At 45.9% G+C, this 21485-nt stretch overlaps 1 protein-coding gene across 7 annotated transcripts in view; it reads right to left on the bottom strand.

Annotated features, from left to right (window-relative positions):
• PLEKHG3 (pleckstrin homology and RhoGEF domain containing G3) overlaps positions 1–18814 on the bottom strand; it is a 46898-nt gene extending 28084 nt beyond the window's left edge. For 6 of the 7 annotated variants that reach the window (XM_023546248.2, XM_064292596.1, XM_064292598.1 and 3 more), the window contains exon 1: positions 18685–18814. The gene's annotated coding sequence lies outside the window, so the exon portion shown is untranslated. The remainder of the gene's footprint in view (positions 1–18684) is intronic. The other variant, XM_023546247.2, reaches the window with a different exon arrangement.
• Positions 18815–21485: the final 2671 nt, after the last annotated feature.

Genomic DNA, 21485 nt, shown 5'->3' with positions numbered 1-21485 from the left:
TTTCGGTCCGGGTGGGAAAATGTGCCCTATACCCGTACAAACAGAATGTGAGGCTGTGGTCACAGGTATCCATATAGCCAAGGAATGTTCAAGAAGAATCCAGAGGCCCAAGAAGGTGCTGACTGTTCATAGGGATCCTCAAAGGGGAGAGAAACTAAGTGAGAGTCTGTTAGAAAAAGCAATAACACCTATCCCAACCCACAAGAAGGGGGAAGAAATGAGGTCCAAAACGAATCTGAAGATATATGAAGTTACGCTGGTAAATTAAGGTGGAAAATTTAAATGCCTCTAAACCTGGCGGCATGGTGGATAAGTGCTACAGCTGCTAATCAAAACATAGGCAGTTCGAATCCACCAGGCGCTCCCTGGAAACTATGGGACAGTTCTACTCTGTCCTATAGGGTCGCTATGAGTCAGAATCAACTCTAAAAGAGGGAAGAGACAGTCACATAACACTGTAGAAAACTGAGGTCTTATCTGGAAGAGACTCTCCCACAGGAATTCCAGGCCTGTAGCTTTCACCTGGGCTGGGAGAGAGGTCAGTACACATCTTATCACCTGGTGGGGTTTTTCCTTCCCCAAATTCTCATTTTCCCTCTCTAAGCATGTCAGAATTGTGGGGTGGGGGTGAGACAGGAGTAGGTCCATGGATATCTGAAATGCACCCTCTACATCCTCAGCACTGGAATGCTGCTGCTGTCTATCTTTCTGAGGAGGGGAACCCACCTTCCTAGGAACTGGGGAGCCATCCATCTAGTATGTAGGAAGAAGTCCCCAGTATTACCTCATGGAAAGAGGGAATTCCGCCTTAGCGCCACTGGAACGCCTTGGTCAAATAAAATCTTTCTACATATCTATAAAACTAGTAAGGAGGAAGTGGTTCTGGTTGAAGAGAGGGGACCGAGTTTGGGGTACCTGAGGCCCAAAAGCCCAGGGGCTTGGCAGACCCAAAGACATCTCCGTAGAACCCAGGTCCCTGCAGAACCGTCAGAAAACTACTATTGTAGAACGATTTGTTCTACTCCCTGTGCTTCCCGCCCCTTCACCAGGATGCAATTGAGGATTGTGTTCCTGAGGGTTGGTTAAGTCTCAGGGCTGAGAGGGAGAGGCTGCCAACGAGGCAGCTCCTTAAAACACAACTCTTTCCCCCAATTCCATGCAGAAGGGCCCCAGACCCCTTTCCTGAACTGCTGAAGTCGGTTAAACCACTTTGACCTTCCCCCTCCCTCAGGGCTCTTCAGAGGCACTACAAGTGAAGAGCTCAAACAAATACCCATTCTTTGCCCCAGGCTCTGTCCTCGGGCCTCTGTCCCTTGTCCAGGGAACTTAGGAAAGTGGATTTTCCAAGGCAGACCTTATAGACTCACACCCAACAAGTATAAATTCTCAACAGCAGCCAGTCCTTCCGGTAATAGGCCTCACACACTGCCCCTCACAGATCCCCAACCCACAGATCCCAGGGGGACCCCTCCACCCCATAGCACCAACCCCCATCCTGTGGGTCCCTCACCTTCCCTTCTTCTAAGAGGCCTCTACCAGAGAGGCCTAAGAAACTCATCGAACCAGTTCCCGGGTGGGAGGAGAGGAGCTTTCTCCCTTAACTGAGGGGTTACAGACCAGAATTCCGACAGAAAGGGCCAAAACCAAACCAAACCCATTGCCGTCGAGTCGATTCCGACTCATAGCGACCTTATAGGACAGAGTAGAACCGCCCCATAGAGTTTCCAAAGAGCGCCTGGCGGATTGGAACTGCCGACCCTTCGGTTAGCAGCCGTAGCACTTAACCACCACGCCACCAAGGATTCTGACAGAAGGGGCAGCTGTCACCAAACCCCAGATTCTGGGATAGGGGTGGGGTGAGGGTGCACATGGCATGGGTGACACAGCCCAGGCAGCAAAGTCCTGCCCTTGGAAAAGCAAGACCCTTGATTCAGGGTTGGAAGAAACAGCCAGGTCGGTGCGGCAATCTGCTCCCTGACCTCCGTGCCTCCGCGGCCCAGCCTGGCCGGGTGTCCATCATGGATGAGACAGGGTGGAGAGAATCGCCTTCCACCTGCCCCACCTGCTACCACTTGATTTTATACAAAACAACTGCACTGTGTGCGTTCTGAGGAAAAAAAAAAACAACTTCAGGAAGAAGTGAGTGGTTAACTCTGCTTTTCCCAGTGTGTATATACATACAGGTATGGGTGAGTGTAGGGGCTCTCCAGGAACAGCCCCCTTTTCTAACCACCTAACTCTGAATTTTGCGATCCGAAGACCCTCCAAAGCCCCTAACAGAACCATCTGCTGTCACCTCCCGAAAAGAACACAAGATTATCTTGGTATTCCCAGCCACAATAGATAAATCCACTGGAAGAAGCCAGGGCAGGATAAAAAAAAAAAAGGCAGTAGCTCCCTACACCCGCGCTGGTTTTGTCCTGTTTCTAAACCCCCAAGGGAGAAATATGCCCTTTGTCCCAAAGGCTGTGGCTGGCCAGGGTTCTTGGGGGAGTTGCTAGTAGACAAGTTGGCAAGGCTTGGAGGCCCAGAGTTGAATAGCCACAGTGGTTGCAGCCCCTGCCCTGATCCCAGCCTGGTACCTACCGCTTTCCTCAAAAGGGCTCCCATCTGAGCACTGAGAGGGCTGCGGGGGGCCAGGGAGGTGCATCCTCCCCCGCACGGCAGGGCAGCCGGCAGCCGAGCAGTTAACAGACTCGGGGAGAGCAGCGGGCTGCCACCAACAGCCTCGGGAGTTAAAGCGCCCGCAGCCTCCTGCAAACCCGCTTCAATAAACGTCCTATTCAGAACCAGTTCCGCGTGTGGGTCATACTTTCTGCATTTCTCTCATTCCTGATTCCTTGGGGGAGTAGGGAAATGCAGCTTCTCACTCCAACTCAACGGATCCCGGCTGGGTGAGGACCCAGGACACAGGTGAGCTCCACACTGCTGTGGACATGCAAATACTTCCAGCAGTTAAACACATAGCAAGCTAAATGCAGGAAGTTAAATACTGAAGACACTTGAACAAAGCCAGATCCTTCACCAGCACAACAATACTCTATTTATGCCGCACCTCCCCCTTCCAGGCTCTCAAAGCCTTGAGGGTATTAACCCTTTTGTCCTCACAACAGCCAGAGGTAGAGGGGAGAGACAGGTAGGTATCAAGTATTATAACCCATTTTACAGATGAGGGAACTAAGGCACGAGTGGCTCCCAAGATCCCAGGCTGGAATAATATCAGCTAACATTTATCAGGAGGAGCCTTGGTGGCCAGTGGTTAAGCATTCCGCTGCTAACCGAAAGGTCGGCCGTTTGAACCTAACCAGCTGCTCCACAGAACAAAGATTGGTAGTCTGCGTCCGTGAAGATTACAGACTTGGAAGCCCTATGGGTCAGTTCTACTCTGTCCTATAGGATCAATATGAGTCGGAATCAACTCACGGCAACAGGTCCCAGGCACTGTGCTAAACACATAATGGAATTTCCTCACAACACCCCTATGATACAGAGCTATTTACTCACCCAGGGCCATACAATTAGGTAAGATGGAAAGCCAGGGTTTGCTGGAATCCATGCTTCCCAGAGCTCTTCATCACTTCACAAAACCACCTCCCACAGTGATCAAGAGATGGGGCCAAATACAGAATGGAAAAAAGCCACCTCAGCGCCCCCTCATGGGAAGGCTCTCAGTTTTTGCCTTTTGGTAAGCAACACTTTGCTCAGAACGAGTTCAACTCAGTGAGGTCACCTTCAGAAAGAATCCAAAATGGAGTCATGAGGGAATTCCTAACTCTCCTGTAAAGGCCTTCATAACTCTCCTGCCTATGTGGCCACAGAAGGTAGCCCAGGGTCAAGTACACAGGTTGCCCTTCTCCACCTGCACATTCTTACAGCCGCAGCTATTAATCTTCACAGCTGCTATGTGAGTGGCAACTATCTTAAACTGTTTTCTTATGGTTGCTCTGTCTTAATTACAACCGTGGCAGTGGTGGTTCAGAGTAGAAGTCCCACCTTCCATGAGGGAGACCCGGGTTCGATTTACAGCCAATGCACCTCATGTGCAGCCGCCACCCATCTGTTAGTGGAAGCTTGTGTGTTGCTACGATGCTGAACTGGTTTCAGCAGAGCTTTCAGACTAAGACAGACTAGGAGGAAAGTCCTGCTGATCTACCTCCAAAATCAAAATCCGCCAATGAAAATCCTATGGATCGCAATGGTCTGATCTGCAACCAAAAATGGGGATGACACAGAACTAGGCAGTGTTTCATTCCGGTGTGCACAGGTAGCCATGAGTTAGGGGCAAACTTGACAGCAGCTAACAACAACAACAGAGGTAAGAACCATGTTTTTTGTGTCCCTTCCTACCCAGATTTCCAAATCCCCACTACTGATTTTGACAGCTGTGTAAAGAGGTCCCTGAAAAAGGCTGAAGCATATAGGATGGATGCACAGAAAAAAGCTTGTGACGAGGTAGCCACACTGCTCATCTCCTCTCTGCTGCCTGGTCAAAACCAGGCCAGCTGATAGCTGCAGAATCGGGGCTGAGAAGACTTCCTGCCAGAAGGGAGGTCTACTCAAACTCACTCATAATTATTGATAGAATCCCTTATGCCAGGTGCTAGGAATGTAGCAGAGAATAAGGCAATCCCTGCTTCCACAGAGCTTACATTCCAGTGGGAGAAAGCCAAAAAAGGTAGACAAATAAATATTTTTGGATGGTGATAACTGTTGAAGAAGATAAAGCAGAGAAAAGAGACAGAGTGTGGCTGGAAGGGAGGATTTCCTTAGATAGGAGGGCCTGGAAAGGTCTGAGGAGAAGACTTTTGGGCAGAGGCCTATATAATAAGAAGCAGCCAGACAAGCTTTAGGGAAGAGCATTCCAATCTTTTCTTACTACCTACCATAGCCACCCATTCACACATCTGCTATACCCTAGACCTACCTCATCACCATCAATAGCTGCACGCTTTCCTAAATATCTTGACTTTAAGCACCCAAGTCTGAACTCATTGAAGAGGAGCTATTAAAAAAAAAAAAAAATCACAAACCATGCAAGAAAACAAATCACCTGGAAAGTCAGAAGATGGAACAAGTTGATAATCTAAGAATTAGGGGGAAACAAAAAACTGAAAAGATTTTTAAAAATGAATGTTTAAAATGACTGGAAAAATAAAAGAAACAATAAACATAATGAATGAAAAAGACAATGTATATAAAAAAGTCAATTTGAAAAAGTACTAAGTGGAAACAAAATATATAAATATTGATATTAAAAACTCAACAGTTACATTAAATGGAAAATTAAGTACAGCCAAAGAGAGAATTGGTGATCTGAAAGATGGGCTTAGAAAATCATCCTGAAAGCAACACAAAAAGATAAGATGGAAAGTATGAACGTTAAGAGACACAGAGTATGGGATAAGAAGGTTCCTAAAGGTCCACAAGAAAAGAGAGAATGGGGAAGAGCCAATATTCAGAGATAATGCACATGAATTTTCCAGAACTGAAGACAGACATTAGTCCTCAGATTGAAGGCACATACCAAATTAAACAAAAACAAATCCACATTTAGACACATTGCAATGTAAACACAGAATACCAAAGGAATAAAAAGAATATTGTAAAGAATTACACAGGATTAGAAAACTTAGATAAAGTCACAAACTATCAAAACTGACCCCACCAAAAATTTTAAATCTTAATAGACTTATACCAAGAGGCTGAATAAGTAATTTTAAAACTTCTAAAACAGAAAAGCCCAAACCCATATGATGTCACTTGCAAATTCTACTACCAAACATTTAAAAAAGAATTAATACCAATACTTCACCAAATCTTTCCAAAAACAGAAGAGAACACTTCCCAATTCATTCTATGAGACCAATATTATCCTGATATTGGTGCTAGATAAAGACATCACAAGAAAACTATAGACCAATATCTCCTGGAAATTCAGATGTGAAAATCCTTACCAAAATACTAAAAATTAAATCCAGCAACATATAAAAAGGATCACATACCTGATGAGGTAGATTTTATCCCAGGAAAGGTTTAACATCCAAAATCAATGTACTATACCATATTAACAGAACAAAGTACAAAAACAACATGATCATCTCAAAAGACAGAAAAAAACATGACAAAATTCAATAGACTTTCCTGATAAAAACACTCAACAAACTGGGAATAGAAAGAAACGTCACCAATCTGATGAGCATCTATGAAAACTCACAGCTAACACCATACTTAATGGAGAAAGAATGCTTTCCCCATAAAATCAGGAACAAGACAAGGATGTCCACTGGCACCCCTTCTATTCAAACTGTATTGGAAATTCTAGCCAGAGCAATTAGGCAAGAAAAAGAAATAAAAGACATCTAGAATAGAAAGGAAGAAGTAAAATATCTCTTCACAGATGACATGAGCTTGTATATAGAAAATCCCAGTGAATCCACAAAAAATAAAATAAATGGAATTAATAAAATTTCAGCAATGTTGCATGATACAAGATCAATATACAAAAATCAGTTGTATTTTATACACTAGCAATGAACAATCCAAAATGAAATGAAGAAAACAATTTATAATATCAGCAAAAACAATAAAATACTTGTAATACTCCACAAATTGATCTACAGATTCATCACAATCCTTATCAAAATTCCAGCTGGTTTATTGCAAAAATTGTCAAGCTGATCCTAAAATTCATATGGAAATGCAGGGAACCCAAAGTAGCCAGAAAAGAACAAAGTTGGAGAAATCACACTTCCCAATTTCAAAACTTACTACAAAACTACAGTAATCAAGAATGGTGTGGTACTGGCATAAGGACAGACATATAGATCAATGAAACAGAACTGAGAGAATGGAAATAAACCCTCACATTTACAGTCAACTGATTTTCCACAAGGGTGCCAAGACAATTCAATGGGTAAAGAATAGTCCTTTCAACAAATAATGCTGGAGCAACTGGATAGCCAACTGCAAAAGAATGAAGTTGGAGCCCTACCACACACCATTATAAAAATCCTCTTAAAATGAATCACAGATTCACAAAATGTTTTACAACCACACTGCACTAGGAATCATGGCCTAGCCACATTGTGTGGTTGTTCACCATTTTGTGATCTGACACGCATTTTGGGGGGATACAATTCAATCCATGATAGTATCTATCGATCTATCTATCGAAGAAAGTTTATTTTAAGAGATTCGCTCACATGATTACAGGGCTGCAAGTCCCAAATCCATAGGCCAGGCAATGAACTGGAAATTCCAGCAGGAGATCTGGAACAAGTCAAAAGAACGAACAAACACTGGGCAGTGTTTCGTTCCGTTGTACATAGGGTCCCTATGAGTCGGAACCTACTCGATGGCACCTAACAACAACAACAACATGGAACTCCAAAAATTACTGAACACTTGGCTAAAGTAAAATGGCTGATTCACAGTCTGGTCTCATACCCCATCTTAACTTCTGCTTCTTTCGGACAGGCTGGTGATCTTTTACACAGATTCAACCCTATCGCTAAGGAACCAACCCTGTTACCAAGGAACCAATCTTTTGACTAAGGAAATGGTTTTCTTTGCAGTTAAGCTAAACCATGTGGGGGGGTGTATATGGGCAGGGGTCCTTGACACAAATGGTAATATAAAACCATCATGTAAAATATCCTCAATTAAAAAACATAAGAGAATATTAAAAAAAAGGATCACAGATGTAAGAGCTAAAACTATAAAACTTGCAGGAAAAAAAAACCATAGGAGTAAATCTTTATAATCTTAAGTTAGGGAATGGTTTCTTAGATAAAACGCCAAAAGCACAAACAACGAAAGAAAAAAATAAGTTGAACTTCATCAGAATGGAAAACTTTAGTGTTTCAAAGGGCACTATCAAGAAAGTGAAAAGACAAGCCACAGAACGCAGAAAATATTTGTAAATCATATATTTGACAAGTGACTAACATCCAAAATATATAAAGAACACTTAAAACAACTTTAAAAAGACAAATAACCCAGTTAAAGAATTTGAATAGACATTTATCCAAAGAAGATATACAAATGGCCAATAAATACATGAAAGATGCTCAACATTATTAGTAATATCACAATGAAATATCACCTCATACCCACTACCCAAAAAACCAAACTGACTGCAGTTGAGTCAGTTCCAATACATAGCAACTCTACAGGACAGAGATGAATTGCCTCATAGGGTTTCCAAGGCTACAAATCTTTATGGAAGCAGACTGCCACAGCTTTCTCACGCAGAGCAGCTGGTGGGTTCATACTGCTGACCTTTCTGTTAGCAGCCAAGCGCTTTAACCACTGCACCACCAGGGCTCCTTTCATACCCACTAAAAAACAAAAAACCAAACCTGTTGCCATAGAGTCCATTCTGACTCATAGCGACCCTATAGGACAGAGTAGAGCATACCCACTAAGATGGTTAAAATAAAAAAACAAGTGTTGACAAGAATTTGGAGAAAGTAGAACTCTTGTACATGGCTGGTGGAAATGTAAAACGGTATAGCTGCTTTGGAAAACAGTTTGGCAGTTCCTCAAAAAGTTAAACATAGAGTTACCATTGTTGTTGTTAGTTGCTGTCAAGTCGATTCCGACTTATGGCAACCCAGTATGTGCAGAGCAGAATTGCTCCACAGGGCTTCCAATGCTATGACTTTTCAGAAGCTGGTCGCCAGACCTGTCTTCAGAAGTGTCTCTGGGTGGGTTCGAACCATTAACCTTTCGGCTAGTAGTCAAGCGCTTAACTGTTTGCGCCACCCAGGACTACAGTTACCATATCACCAGGCAATTCTACATATATGTGTGTATGTACCCAAAAGAACTGAAAACATATTTCCACATAAAAACTTGTACACAAATGTTCATAGCATTACTCATAATAACCAAAAGATGGAAAAATACAAATGTCCATTAACTGATGAATGGATAAACAGAACGTGATATATCCGTACAATGGCATATTATCCAGCAATAATAAAAGAATGAAGTAATGACACATGCTACAAACAACATAAATAAACCTTGAAAACATTATGCTAAGTAAAAAAAGCCAGTCACAAAGGATCACACATTGCAGTCACACATTTATGTGAAATGTCCTGATGAGGCAAATCCACAGAGACAGAAAGTGCATTAGCGGTTGCCTACGGCTGGTGGGGGAAGGGGAATGGGGAATGATCGCTAAGGGACAAGGGGTTTCTTCCTGAGGGTGATGAATATTTAAAAGCATACTGTGGTACTGGTTGTGTAACTCTGTGAATACACTAAAAATTATTCAAATACACACTTAAAAAGGTGAATTTTAAGGTATGTGGAAATATATCTCAACAAAAGTATAAAAAATATCTTATAAGCCAACAAGTCAGCAGGAAAAGTATGGATTATTCAATAACTGGTGCTGGGAAAATCAGCTATTGCTCTAGAAAAAATAAAATCAGCTTCATCTTCCAAGGCTGAGTGGTTCTCAACCTTAGCTGTACATAAAAGTCACCTGGAGCACTTCAGTAAAAACTACTAGGCCTGGGCACCACCACAAGATATTTTTGTTTTACTGAACCAATCTAGGGTAGGGCCCAGGCATTGTTTTTTTTTTAACTCCTCAGGAGATTTTAAGTATAGCCAGGGTTGAGAACAAGTGCCATATAAAATATACACTCCAAAAGATTTTTAAATATAAGTGTGGAAAGCAAAACTTGAAATTTTAGAAGAAAATATATATTAAGCTATATATTTTGTAAGAATCAGAGTAGGAAAAGATGTCTTGAACAAGACACAGAAAGTACAAACAAGACTGTTAAATCTGACATTAAATTTAAAATGCCTCTATGAAAAATTACACCCTTAACAAAGACAATCCACAGATATTTGTAATGCACATAACCTACAAAAGACTATTTAACACACAAACATACATATTAAAAACTCCTACAAATTAACAAGAAAAAGACAACCCAATTACAAATAAGTATGGGATTGAATTACCTCTAAAAAAGTACATAAAAACCACTAACATTGGATGCCATAAGGCGGAGAGCTGGGTGGCTAGGGGACAGAGGTGGGAGCCTTTTAGATTTTGAATCATATGAGTGCATTACCCAGTTTATAAAAAAAAAAAAATTTTTTTTTTTTTTTTTTAATGAAAAGGGCAAAACTTCACAGAATAGTAAACATGATTGGCCAATAAATATCAAAGGCACTCAACTCCACCTGCAATCAAAACAAAAAACCAAACCCACTGCCCTGGACTCATAATGACCCTGTAGGACAGAGGAGAACTGCCCCATAGGGTTTCCAAGGAGCGGCTGGTAGATTTAACCCGCCGACCTTTTGCTTAGCAGCCTTAGCTCTTAACCACTGCGCCACCCGGGCTCCCCTGTAATCAAAAGATGTGCAAATTTTAGAAACTGGTTTTTAAAATAATTTTAAAATACCATTTCATATCCACCAGAGTAGAAGAGATAATACCAAATTTTAGTGAAATAGGAGCTGTCTATTTCTGTTACAAATATTTAAAAAATGGTTACAAACCATTTGGGAGCATTACTTGGCAGTATCTTGATGACTCAGTAATCCCACTGCTGGTATATAGCTAGGGAAGACTGGCAAATGGATGTTCAATTCAGTGTTCCTTATAGTAGTGAAAAAAATGGAAACACTTAAATGACCATCAATAGGAGACTTTCGATAAAAATCATACAATAGATACCATGTATCAGTTAAAATGTGTAAACTGGATTTAAATATATCAACAAAGATAAAGCTAGAAAAAAATGTTAAATAAAAAATGCCAAGTTCAAGAACGACACCTTCCACATACTAAAAAAAAAAAATTCTACGTAAAATTTAAAATAACAAAATACTGTAAATTACTTATTAAAAAAAATAGATAAAAGTAAAAAGAACTAAAACATGCATAGGAATGATAAACACCATATTCAGAAGAATGGATATTTCTGCGGAAGGAGGGAAGAGAAAAGGAGAAAAACAAAGATACTTTCAGTGTATCTGTAACATTTTATCTCTATAAGAAATGAAAGAACATGGTAAAATTAGTATTTGCCAGATCTGGATGGAAGGAACACGGGATAGGGGTTCCCATACAGGGTTGAGCCCCAGCCACCCTGGGGACCAACTGGAACCAACCAGCACCAAGACTGCACAGCACAGCATCTTTCCCCAGCATCCAGAACCGAAACAAAGGAACAAAGCTCCTGTTGGAAAAAAGCCTGGGATTTTTGAAATTGCAGCTCCTCCCCATCCTTTTCTGGACTCAGGAAGCGCTGTGTGGCAACCAGGTAGCTGCTGAAAATGTAAACACATCTAAAGCATTCTTGTTCCCACTGAGGCAAGTACCCTATAGGATAACTGGCAATGCCCTTGAGTGAAAGTGAATTAAGATTGTACTGCAACACGCTAAAGCCTTGGCTAGCTGGACCCCTGGGTAGAGAGCTGTCCAAAAAGCCATGTTTTCAAGACAGTACAGAGTTCAGAAACAGTCTGGGGTATAGCTAAGAACTTGTGCTACAGAGTCATTCAGAAGTTAAAACCTCATCCCTGCCCAATATTAGCTGAGTGATCCTGGACAGGTTACCCAGACTTGTGGGGATTCGGTTTCCTTATCTATAAGATGGGAATAGCAACACCTCTTTTGCCTTGCCTCAGGATTAGTGATATTATTACCTAAGTACCAACACTTTAAAATTTTAGTCAACCTGAATGGAAATCTTTTTAAAAAGCATTATACACTCCCCTGTCGTCCTAAACAGAGTCAAGAGAACATAATTTGATCTTTTCTTAATGACTTAGGGTTACCATTACAGCAGAGCATCAATTATCAAACATATGATTCGCCCTACGGCCAAGGCATGCCAAGCTATCACTCTAAATAAATGACCTCCGGCTGATACACTAGTACCTGCTTTTCATGATGTTTTCATCTCCGTGCTTATTGTCATCTCTCGTTCACACTATGGTCATTTTTCCTCTCTGTGCTGATCTTTTTACACTCTGATTTGCGGTATTGTGGACTTGGAAATAAGATCACAGCTTATATGTAAGAGTTAAACAGGGTCTGAGGGGTCTAATATGAAGAAAGTACAGGAATTTGAATCTTTGGCTGATCTAGGGCCTCCTTAGCTATGTACAGATAGCAGTTCAGGACAGGAAAGGTGTTATGGCATAGTATTTATAATTGTAATTGGACACCCCACTGTCCAATTTGGGCCCAATCTCCATGGGGGAAAACTCTGCAGCAGGCCCAGGAAATGTCTGCCCCAATGTCAGAGCAGCTGACCAGAGGTTAATTTCCTAGAATCTTACATCCTGGACACTTTCAGACAGAAATAGAATGCTTGTGAAGAGTACGAAAATGTCTTTAAACCCTAAAGTTTCAACACACAGTAGGGCTTTACTTTTTTGACAAATATTTATCGGAATCCTAATATGCAGCAGGTACTGGGGGTTGTGGCAATGAGCAGGATATAGAGGCTGCATGAATATTGGTTCCCTTTTCCTTTAAATGGAAACCCTGGTGGCGTAGTGGTTAAGATCTACAGCTGCTAAGCAAAAGAGGTGGGCTGTTCAAACCTACCAGGTGCTCCTTAGAAACAGAATGGGGCAGTTCTACTCTGTCTTATAGGGTCGCCATGAGTCGGAATCAACTCGACGGCACTAGATTTTTGTTCCTTGGTTTTTCCTTTAAATAAATACTTGCCCATCTATTGCTCAAGAACCTCTGATACAAGTGTGCACACATACATACACATGCATGCACGCACGAGTACACACACACACACACACACACAGTCTCACAGCCTGGGATGTAAAGGATAGATATGAGTTTTCAAGAGCTTCTACTACTTATGAAACTTATCTCTCCTCTTGGGTCCTTCCCTTCAGTTCTCAACCCAGACCCCAGCAATGATCACAGCAACTTCTAGGACCTTCAAACTGTGTTTCCAAAAGGCTGTCACAGCCGCCACTGCGCTCACGAGAACCTTCCCGAGGTCCTGACCTTAAGTCCAGAGTCTGCTCAACATGAAATAGAGTAAAAGTCCTTCAAAACGCATATCTTGAGCTTAAATCAGCACTCCCTCCCCAATGGTCAGCAAGAGAACTCTAACAAGCCCACCTCTCCCTTCTGTTTGCATCCCCCAAGGGGCAGCAGCCCACCCACAGCTGGGCTTGACCTCCACCATGCCTCATCCCCCAACCCCATGAAACAAACTCTTGATTACTTGATCAAGCCCAGATTACTGTCAGGATGGGACTCCAGCTCATACCCTGCTGATCACATCCTGCACTGTTCCTTCTCGATGCTACAGTAGGCACAAAGCTCCTGCATAGCTCCTGCTCTCAGAGCACTTCTAATCAAAATAATAATAGAGCAAAGACCAAGATGGCAAGACCAGCCTTTGTCCCCAGACAGCTAATCCCAGAGGGACCACCAGTATCTCTGGATGGGCTTTCTTCTGATCACAGGCCAGTCCACCCACCACTTGAGGCCACCTAAACCTTCTCATCACAGAAATGCTTGGGGTTGTTCAGACCCTCTTTTTGCAACTTCCTCTGAGGCCCTGATAAGGCCCTCAGGGGAAGTGGTCTGGCTGATGAGCACTTCCCTTAGCCTTGTTCTCCACTGTCCATCCCTCACTTCCTGAACCAGGGCAGGGCCCCCAGGAAACCGTTCACTATGTTTCACAGCAGGGTTTTAGATCAGGCCCCTCCCTCTGAGGGCTGGCTTCAGCTGTGAGAGGAAGAGATACCTGATAGGCTGGCTGGGAGCAGCCCAGAGCTGGGCAGTGGGAGTGGAGTGAGACCTGACTCTAAACTCTCATTGTGTCTGTCATTCTGTATCTGTCTGTCTGAAGATTCTAGTCCATGGTGAACCCTTATTGAATCTCTTTGCAGGGCTGCCTAAGAGCCTCCATGAGAATCCCCTTGCCACCTGTACGGGCTCTCCGAGAACAGCTCCACCCACCATCTGCCAAGCTCCCTCCCCAGAACCTAACATGTGCACGAGATGGGAGGTGGTGGGAAGGAAGCTGCCTTCCAAGCTGTGAGGCAAGTTGGAGGCCAGGGAAGAAGATGTGATTCATAAGGGCTGGTTGCAAGCAGGGGGAATTCCAGGGCAAGAAAGGTCAGGCTGCCCACAGGTCACCAATCACCAGGGAGGGCAGCACACATCTGGGAGCCCTGATCCTCAGCCATCAGAAATCTATGGTAGAAAAGTCTCACTGGGGGTACTCTCGCTGAAGGTTTTCACTAACTGGTTTTCTGTTTTCACTTCCTTCTAATTTCTCTTGGTTAAAATGAAGCCCTGTGGCACAGTGCTTAAGCGCTCGGCTGTAACCGAAAGGTCAGCAGTTCGGAACTCACCAGCCGCTCCGTGGGAGAAAGATGTGGCACCCTGCTTCCATAAAGATTATAGCCTTGGAGACCCTATAAGGCAGTTCTGCCCTATTCTATAGGGTCCCTATGTGTCAGAATCGACTTGATGGCAACGGGTTTGGTGTTTTGGGTTCTAATTACCCCACTTCCTCCATGAGTTGGGGGCCAGCTCATTGGCAGCTAACAGCAACAACCTATTATTTAAAATGGAAAGATTTTCATCTATAGTCCTTAGCAATGGCATTAAATATCTTAGAATTTGGCTGGAGAAATAATAATAAAAGACTACCATTTATCAAACACATCTATAGGCTTTGCTAAGCATTAGAACACATTATCTCACTGTCTGCTCTCACAATACCACAGGTGGTAGGTATGATGATTAACTCCGCTTTACTGGTGAGAAACTCCAACTCTAAGTTTATCACCACGTCAAAGGCTACAAGGGCTACAGAAACTGTCTAGCTGGGATTTGAGCTCAGGTATGTCCAACTCCAAACCTGGCTCCTCAAGCCACTGACTGTGCTTCCAGGACTGAAGATGAGAGCACAGTAGAACTAAGGAGCCCTGGTGGCACAACGGTAAAGTGCTCGGGTGCTAACCAAAAGGTTGGTAGTTTGAACACACCCAGTGGCTCTTCAGGACAAAGACCTGGTGATCTGCTCTCGTAAAGTTTACAGCCTAGAAAATCTATGGAGCTGTTCCACTGTCGCATGCAGTCACATGCGGTCAGCACCGACTTGAGGGTACCTTTTTATCTAAAGGAGAACCAAAATAAAGGCCTTGGTAAGGAAGCCAAGGAGCGGCCTCTCCGGAACACAGATTAGGCAGGCCTCTGTGTTGCTTGAAATGACTTTCAAGGAAGGGAAGTCAGAGAGGAAGAAAATACCTCCTTCAAGCATTTCCTCAGGAAGCTTCTCTGGCCACCCCATCTACCATGTCACCTCACTCCTCCAATGACAGTCACATCCACCTTTGCTATCATACGTTCCTGGTTATCACTAATATGCTCTTGTCGTTTTCCTTCACTGGAACCAACGTGAGCTCCATGAGGGCCAGGCTTGCTGTTCGTCCCATGCACTGTGTATCCCAGCACCCAGCATTCGTATACAAACCCGCTGCCCTCGAGCCGATTCTGACTCATGGTGACCCCATGTGTGTCAGAGTAGAACTGTGCTTCATAGGGTTTTCAATGGCTGGTTTTTCAGAAGTGGATTGCCAGGCCTTTCTTCTGGTATACCTCAGGGTAGACTTCAACCTTCAACCTTTCAGAGTGCTAACCATATGCACCACCCAAGTGACTGCGCGTTCATATATATAGTAGGTGCTAAATAAATCACTGTTGAATGAATGAATACTTTAACACAGAACTAAGAGATGTGAGTGTAAGAAGGAAATGAGGATGATGCATCCATTCAGGAGAAGAAAGAAAAGAAAAAGACAGTGAGAGGAACTGGCTGGGGGTTAGACGGTTGCCCCTAGATGAGCCTAACAAGAACCAATGAGGGTCTGCCAGGTCCCCCAGGGGTTCTAGTAGATCCTTCCTGCTGGCAGTAGTGCTTTTCAGCTGCCAAGACTCAGCTGAGGTCATCTGCTGGGGAGGGGGGCGGAGTGGGTTGGGCCTGGAACAATGGCCTATGGACATGCAACTGGCCAGAGAGGCGGCCTGGGGTGCGGGGGGGTGGGGGGGTACACATATGAAGAGCTGAAGACAGTCTTCAGTGCAGCTGCAAAGGCAACACCCTCCTGACACGCAGAGTCCCCTCAACCCCCAACACAACAGAGAATAGCCAGATGGCTTCACTTTTAACCCTCTAAAGCTAGGGCCCAGCCTGTGCTTGTGGCAACCCCCCTGGCATGGGGCCAGAAGCGTCAGGAGGTTCTGAAGGGAGTGGGGGACAAGCTATACATCTGAAACTCATCCCTTTCTCCCTCTGCCCAGGTTATCCTCTCAGGCCATGACCTTTGGCCTCCTCCTGTGTAAACACAGCCACTCTGGGACGGCTGTTGATTTGGTAAGGCAAATGTTTACTCAGGAGCTGGGATATTACAGGCCAGGGGTATAAACTCCCACCATTGGTTCTGGTATCTACTATCTCCTTCTTGTACACAGGGACACATCCAGTAAACTGTAAAGACCCAGAAGGTCCCGTCCTAGCCAGTATGCCCTTTATCTTGTAAAGGAGTCTGTGGGACACTTTCCACTTACGTGGCTTCATTTGATCCTTACCACAACCCTTACATGAAAGGGCAGGCAAGTAACCCCACTTTATGTATGTGGAAACTAAGTCAGAAAAAATAAGCTACCAGCCCCGGACATGTTGGAAAAAGTATAGATTAGACAGGCAGTAAGGAAATCTGACTTCTGGTCCCTATTTGACCAATAGGGTGCAGGCTGAAATCACCTCACTTCTCTGGGCTCTGCGGTCTTCATGTGCAAACTGAGTAGGCTAAGTTGAGGTGCCTTCCACCCCAAGTGACTCCATCAATCTTTAATGCCGTGCAGTAGAGCTGGGACTAAAACTCAGACAAAAACCTGTGCTGGGCTCCAAGTCCAGTGCTCTTTCCACTCTCCCTGATATGCCATTTCTGATAAAAGGCAGTAGAAAGGGCCCCAAAGTAGCTCTTAAACAAGCCACTCCCTCTGCTCCTAGAACTTGACGTCAGTTTACCCCATCCCAAACTCACTGCCCCATCCCTGGAGCAAGATATCCCGGGAGCCCAGAGGTTACCCAACCTTCCAGGGAGTAGGAGGCAGCAGAGGCAGCAGGAGAGCTAGCAGCAGGTCTACAAGGGTGGAAGGGACACCCGGGTGGGACAAATGGTTTGTGTCTGACTACTAACCTAACGGCTGGTGGTTCAAACCTATCCAGCAGCACTGCAGAAGAAAGGCCTGGCAATCTACTTCGTAAAGATTGTTGTTTCCTGGCATCAAGTCAGTCCCAGACAGCTAAGAAAACCCTATGGACCAGTTCTACCCTGTAGCACATGGGGTCACCAGGAGTCATATCGACTCACCGGCAAAGGGTTTGGTATTTTGGTACGGGGGTGGGGGGGGGAGATGGAGTCTTCCTAGTCAGGAATCAGGGAGCCAGCCCAGAACCACAGGAGAGAAGGGGGTTCTTGTATACTCGTTCTTCTGGTTCTTACTCCTGAGGTTTCCTGCTGGGGATGGCTGGGGTGGAGTCACTCTGGACCACCCTCCCAGCACAGCAGAGGGGCTGGAAAGTCATTTTCCCAAAGACTGGGCAGCTAGTACGCTGAGCCGGAAGCCCACTCCCCCTGTCTGGGCTGTCATATTACTCTCTATGCTTATTATTTCTTGAGCAAGAGCCCTGTGCTTGGGCTGCATACAGAAGCACGGCTGCGGAGGTTCTGGGAGCCCCCTTCCCACCCCAAGATTCCCAGTAGAGTAACGCAGTCTGGGGCCTCCTGGGGGCTCCAGGGCAGGGGATGGGCCTCTCATTGGCCAACAGCTTAGTGAGTGACCTCAGGGATGAAACTTTTTCCCAGCCTCTAACACCACTCTCCCCACCTCTCCGCCCCCAACCGTGACATTTCCTACTCCCTTCTTTTTTTGTTTCAAAAGTAGCTCCCAAAGAGTAAAAGTAGCTACGTATGTCTTGAAAATTTCAAGTTTAATCGCCTTCTTCTGGCTTTCCAAATCCAAGGGCTGAGGGGATGGGGTGCAAATAACCAAAACGAGTCCAGGAGGCGGGGCAGACAGTGGCACCCAGTGGCCTCTGTGCTTTCTGCTCCCCGGCACCCGTTTCTGACATCCACTCTAATCCCTGCAGGACATGGTGCGGAGGTTCCCGGGAGAGAGCGCCGTATGGCACCAACCCGGAACAAGCTACTGGTCTCTCTTAAGATTCCAGGACCAGAGGCCCCGGTCCTTTCCCAGAAGGGCCCACCCTACGGGCCCACAATCCCAGCCAAGGACCAGCCCTCGGCAGTCGAGCGCGCAGGGAGAGGGACTGGGCTCAGCCTCGCGGATTTCCCTGGTTTCAAACTGAGGCTGGGAGCCACCCAGCGCATTCGCTCCTTTTGTTTCCGGGATGGGGGCCAAAGGACGTAAAATGTCTCCTCTCATAACCCTCCCGCGCTCCAGTCCTCCACCGGAGGGTCGCCCTGGGAGAAGCCAACACAGCCCCGGGCCCTCCTCGGTCCCCCCCCCGCCCCAGTCCTCACGCCGCAGGAGGCTGGAGCGGGTGCCACGACTGAGGGCACTGCCAATTCGTCCAAAAGCACCGGCAGAGGGAAAGGGGAGAGCCGAGGGACACTCACCGAGGGACGCTGCCCCGCGGGGTTCGGGCACTCACGGCGCGTGGGGCTTCCAGGTGCCGACGCAACGCGGGCGCGAGTTTGAAAGTCGCACTCGGAGGAAGCTGAGGCGGCCGGCTGCTCCCGCCCACTGCCACCCCCTCCGCGGCCGGGGACGCGGCCAGCTGCGAGCGCGGCCCCCGGGGACCCCAGCCCGCGCACGGCTTCCCAGCGTGCCCGGCAGGAAATCGGGGCCGAGCGGAGCCCGGGCTACTGCGGCAGGGAGGGAGGGGCGGACCAGGAATTTTTCCAGTGGGTGGAGACTCGGCCCCGCGGCTGGAATCCAGCAATTGGCGGCTCCGCGGGGGCCCGGGGAAATTTCGCTGCGCTGCTAGCTGGAGCGGAGGTAAAGGCTCCGGCGGCTGCAGGGCCCGGGCGCAAATAATGATTAACGTGCGCAGGTAGAGGACCACGCGGCAGGGCGACGCAAGCCCCTCCGCGCAGGCTAGAGACTCAAAGATACAAAGACGCCCGTGGTGGGGGCACCCTAGTGTCCCAGACCTGATCCGGAAGCAGCCAAAACATCCCCATTTTCTGGACAGGGAACATCAGGCCCAGGAAAGGGGCTTTCTCAAGTGAGTCACCTATAGGGATAGGATTTGGGGGTCCTGCGCCTTACCAAAGCAAGTCACCTCGGCTTTTCTGAGTCATAAAGTTATGTCCTGAATTCCTTACCGAAACTCGGTCCCCGTGACCCTTCACAGATGTAAATCCAAACCTCAGAGAAACTGTCAGGAAGGAGATGAAGAAGCTGATAACTTGGAAAGAGCGCCACCACGGAACTGTTAAGTGAGAAAAACAAGGTGCTGAAAGCTACGTGATAGAGGATCACATTCTTATAAAACAAGGACGGAAAACCTGGCTTTGTAATATGACGATACGAGCATGGAAAGGCACACACCTGGAAATGGGGGGGAGGGAGCAGGGACACTGAATACAGACAGAATGGATTTTGAGGAAGAGCGTAAATTTTTAAAACCCGTAATACTTCGTCAGAAAAGGTACTGGGGAAAAAAAAATTGACGCAGTCCCAGCACGAAAGGAGAGGGAAGTCCAGGTTGGGACCTCCAGAAAAGGAATGATTTCCACTAGTTAGGGGTTATCACCAGCTCCTTGCGAGCAGGAATGGGACACAGATGTCAGAACCACCGGATGTCCTTGACACACAGTTGTAGACAAAAGTGTATATATAGTAAAAGGTTTACAGAGTTCTCATTAAAAACAAACAATGCCCCCCCCAAAAAAAATAGTTGCTCAAGGCTAACACAAGCTCCAGGTGATTTACAGGGAGGGGAGGGACGGGCGCGCAGAGGAAATGGCTTTCAGGTGACTTTGAAACAGGCTCCCCGCGGAGGGTGGGGCAAAGACAGCGGAGGTGCCCTCGCGGCTGACCGCGGGAGAAGAAGTAGGCGCTCCGCCTGGCCGGCGCGGGAAGCGGGGCCCACATTCCTTAGGGAGGGAGGGCAGCTCAGCGCCCGAGCCCCAGACTCGTCGACCCGGAAGGTGAGAGCCGAGATTGCGGGAGCGGGTCTGAGGTAAACAGCCGCTGCTCCTCTACCAGATGCAGGCGGCCAGGCTCGGTGCTGGAGAAAAGGTGAGAAGAGGCTGTCCAGCCTTGGCTTCCGCCTTTTTTTATTCCTGCTTTCTACTCTGATCACCCAAATCCTACCAGTCCCTCCAGCCCACCTCGAATTCCAGCTCCAAAACAGCCCCCTGGTTTAACTAAGCCACTAGTGAACTCGCCTCTCACTCCTCAGCCAGGGAACCTGTCTTATTTAGTGAATGCTGGTCCTAAACAGAGGCCGTGAAACAAACATTGTCTCTCTTGACCCTCACAGCCACCACACACTGAGGTTAATAGATATCTTTATCCCCATTTTACAGACAGGATACTGAGGAGCAAAGAGGTTGAGAAACTTGGTCAAAATTGCCTAACCTGCAAAAGCAGAAACAAGATTGACCCAACATTTGAGTGCTTACTGTGTGCCAGCTATTAGTCTAAGCCCTTTACTTGGGCAATTGCTGTTACAAAGAAGAAACTGAGGCAAGGTCACATAGGCAGTGGCTGGCAGAGTTGGGATTCCTAACAGGAGTACCTTGCCCTTAACCACTCCTATACTGTTTCCCTTTTGATCCTGGTTATATTCAATTCAAGCACATGATTATGTCTTGCATTGCTTCTAATTGTGCTAATATATATAGCTTGTTTCCTAAAAAGACTGCAATCTCTTTATGGCAGGAATGATATAGGAAGTACACCGAATTCAAATGAAACAACCCAGTTAGTGAGAAACCACACAAAACGTCCCCCAGATACAGCTTGCAAGAATAAAATTCTATGTCCTGGTCCAGGGCCTCTAGGCTGCAGCCCCTCCACAGCTCGAAGGCTCTGTCCTTCCTACCCCTACCAATTCTTGCTCAGTGGCCTCACCCTGCTATTAAATCATCTCTTACTATAATAATACCCTGTGCCTCAATAATGCCTTTAATCCCAGATCTTTAAAGTGTCCTAACAAATACAGATTAATTTATCTTCACAGTACCCCCACTGAGATGTGGAGATGGACATATTCTCCCCATTTTATGGGCGAGAAAACCAAGTCAACACAGAGATGAGATGACTCACTATGGAAATCAGTGGCAGGGTTTAACTTCCCATCCCTTACCCCTCCCCCTTCCTAGCTCTTGGCTGCCATCAAAATTTCAAATCTGAGAGGCAAAGGCCACTGAGTTTTCACAATAAAGGACATTTCCAAACTGTCATT

Source organism: Loxodonta africana, chromosome 10 (genome assembly GCF_030014295.1).
Source record: "Loxodonta africana isolate mLoxAfr1 chromosome 10, mLoxAfr1.hap2, whole genome shotgun sequence".
Lineage (NCBI taxonomy): Eukaryota > Metazoa > Chordata > Mammalia > Proboscidea > Elephantidae > Loxodonta > Loxodonta africana.
Note: the sequence above shows the minus strand (reverse complement) of the source record. Positions and strands in the feature narration are given on the sequence as shown.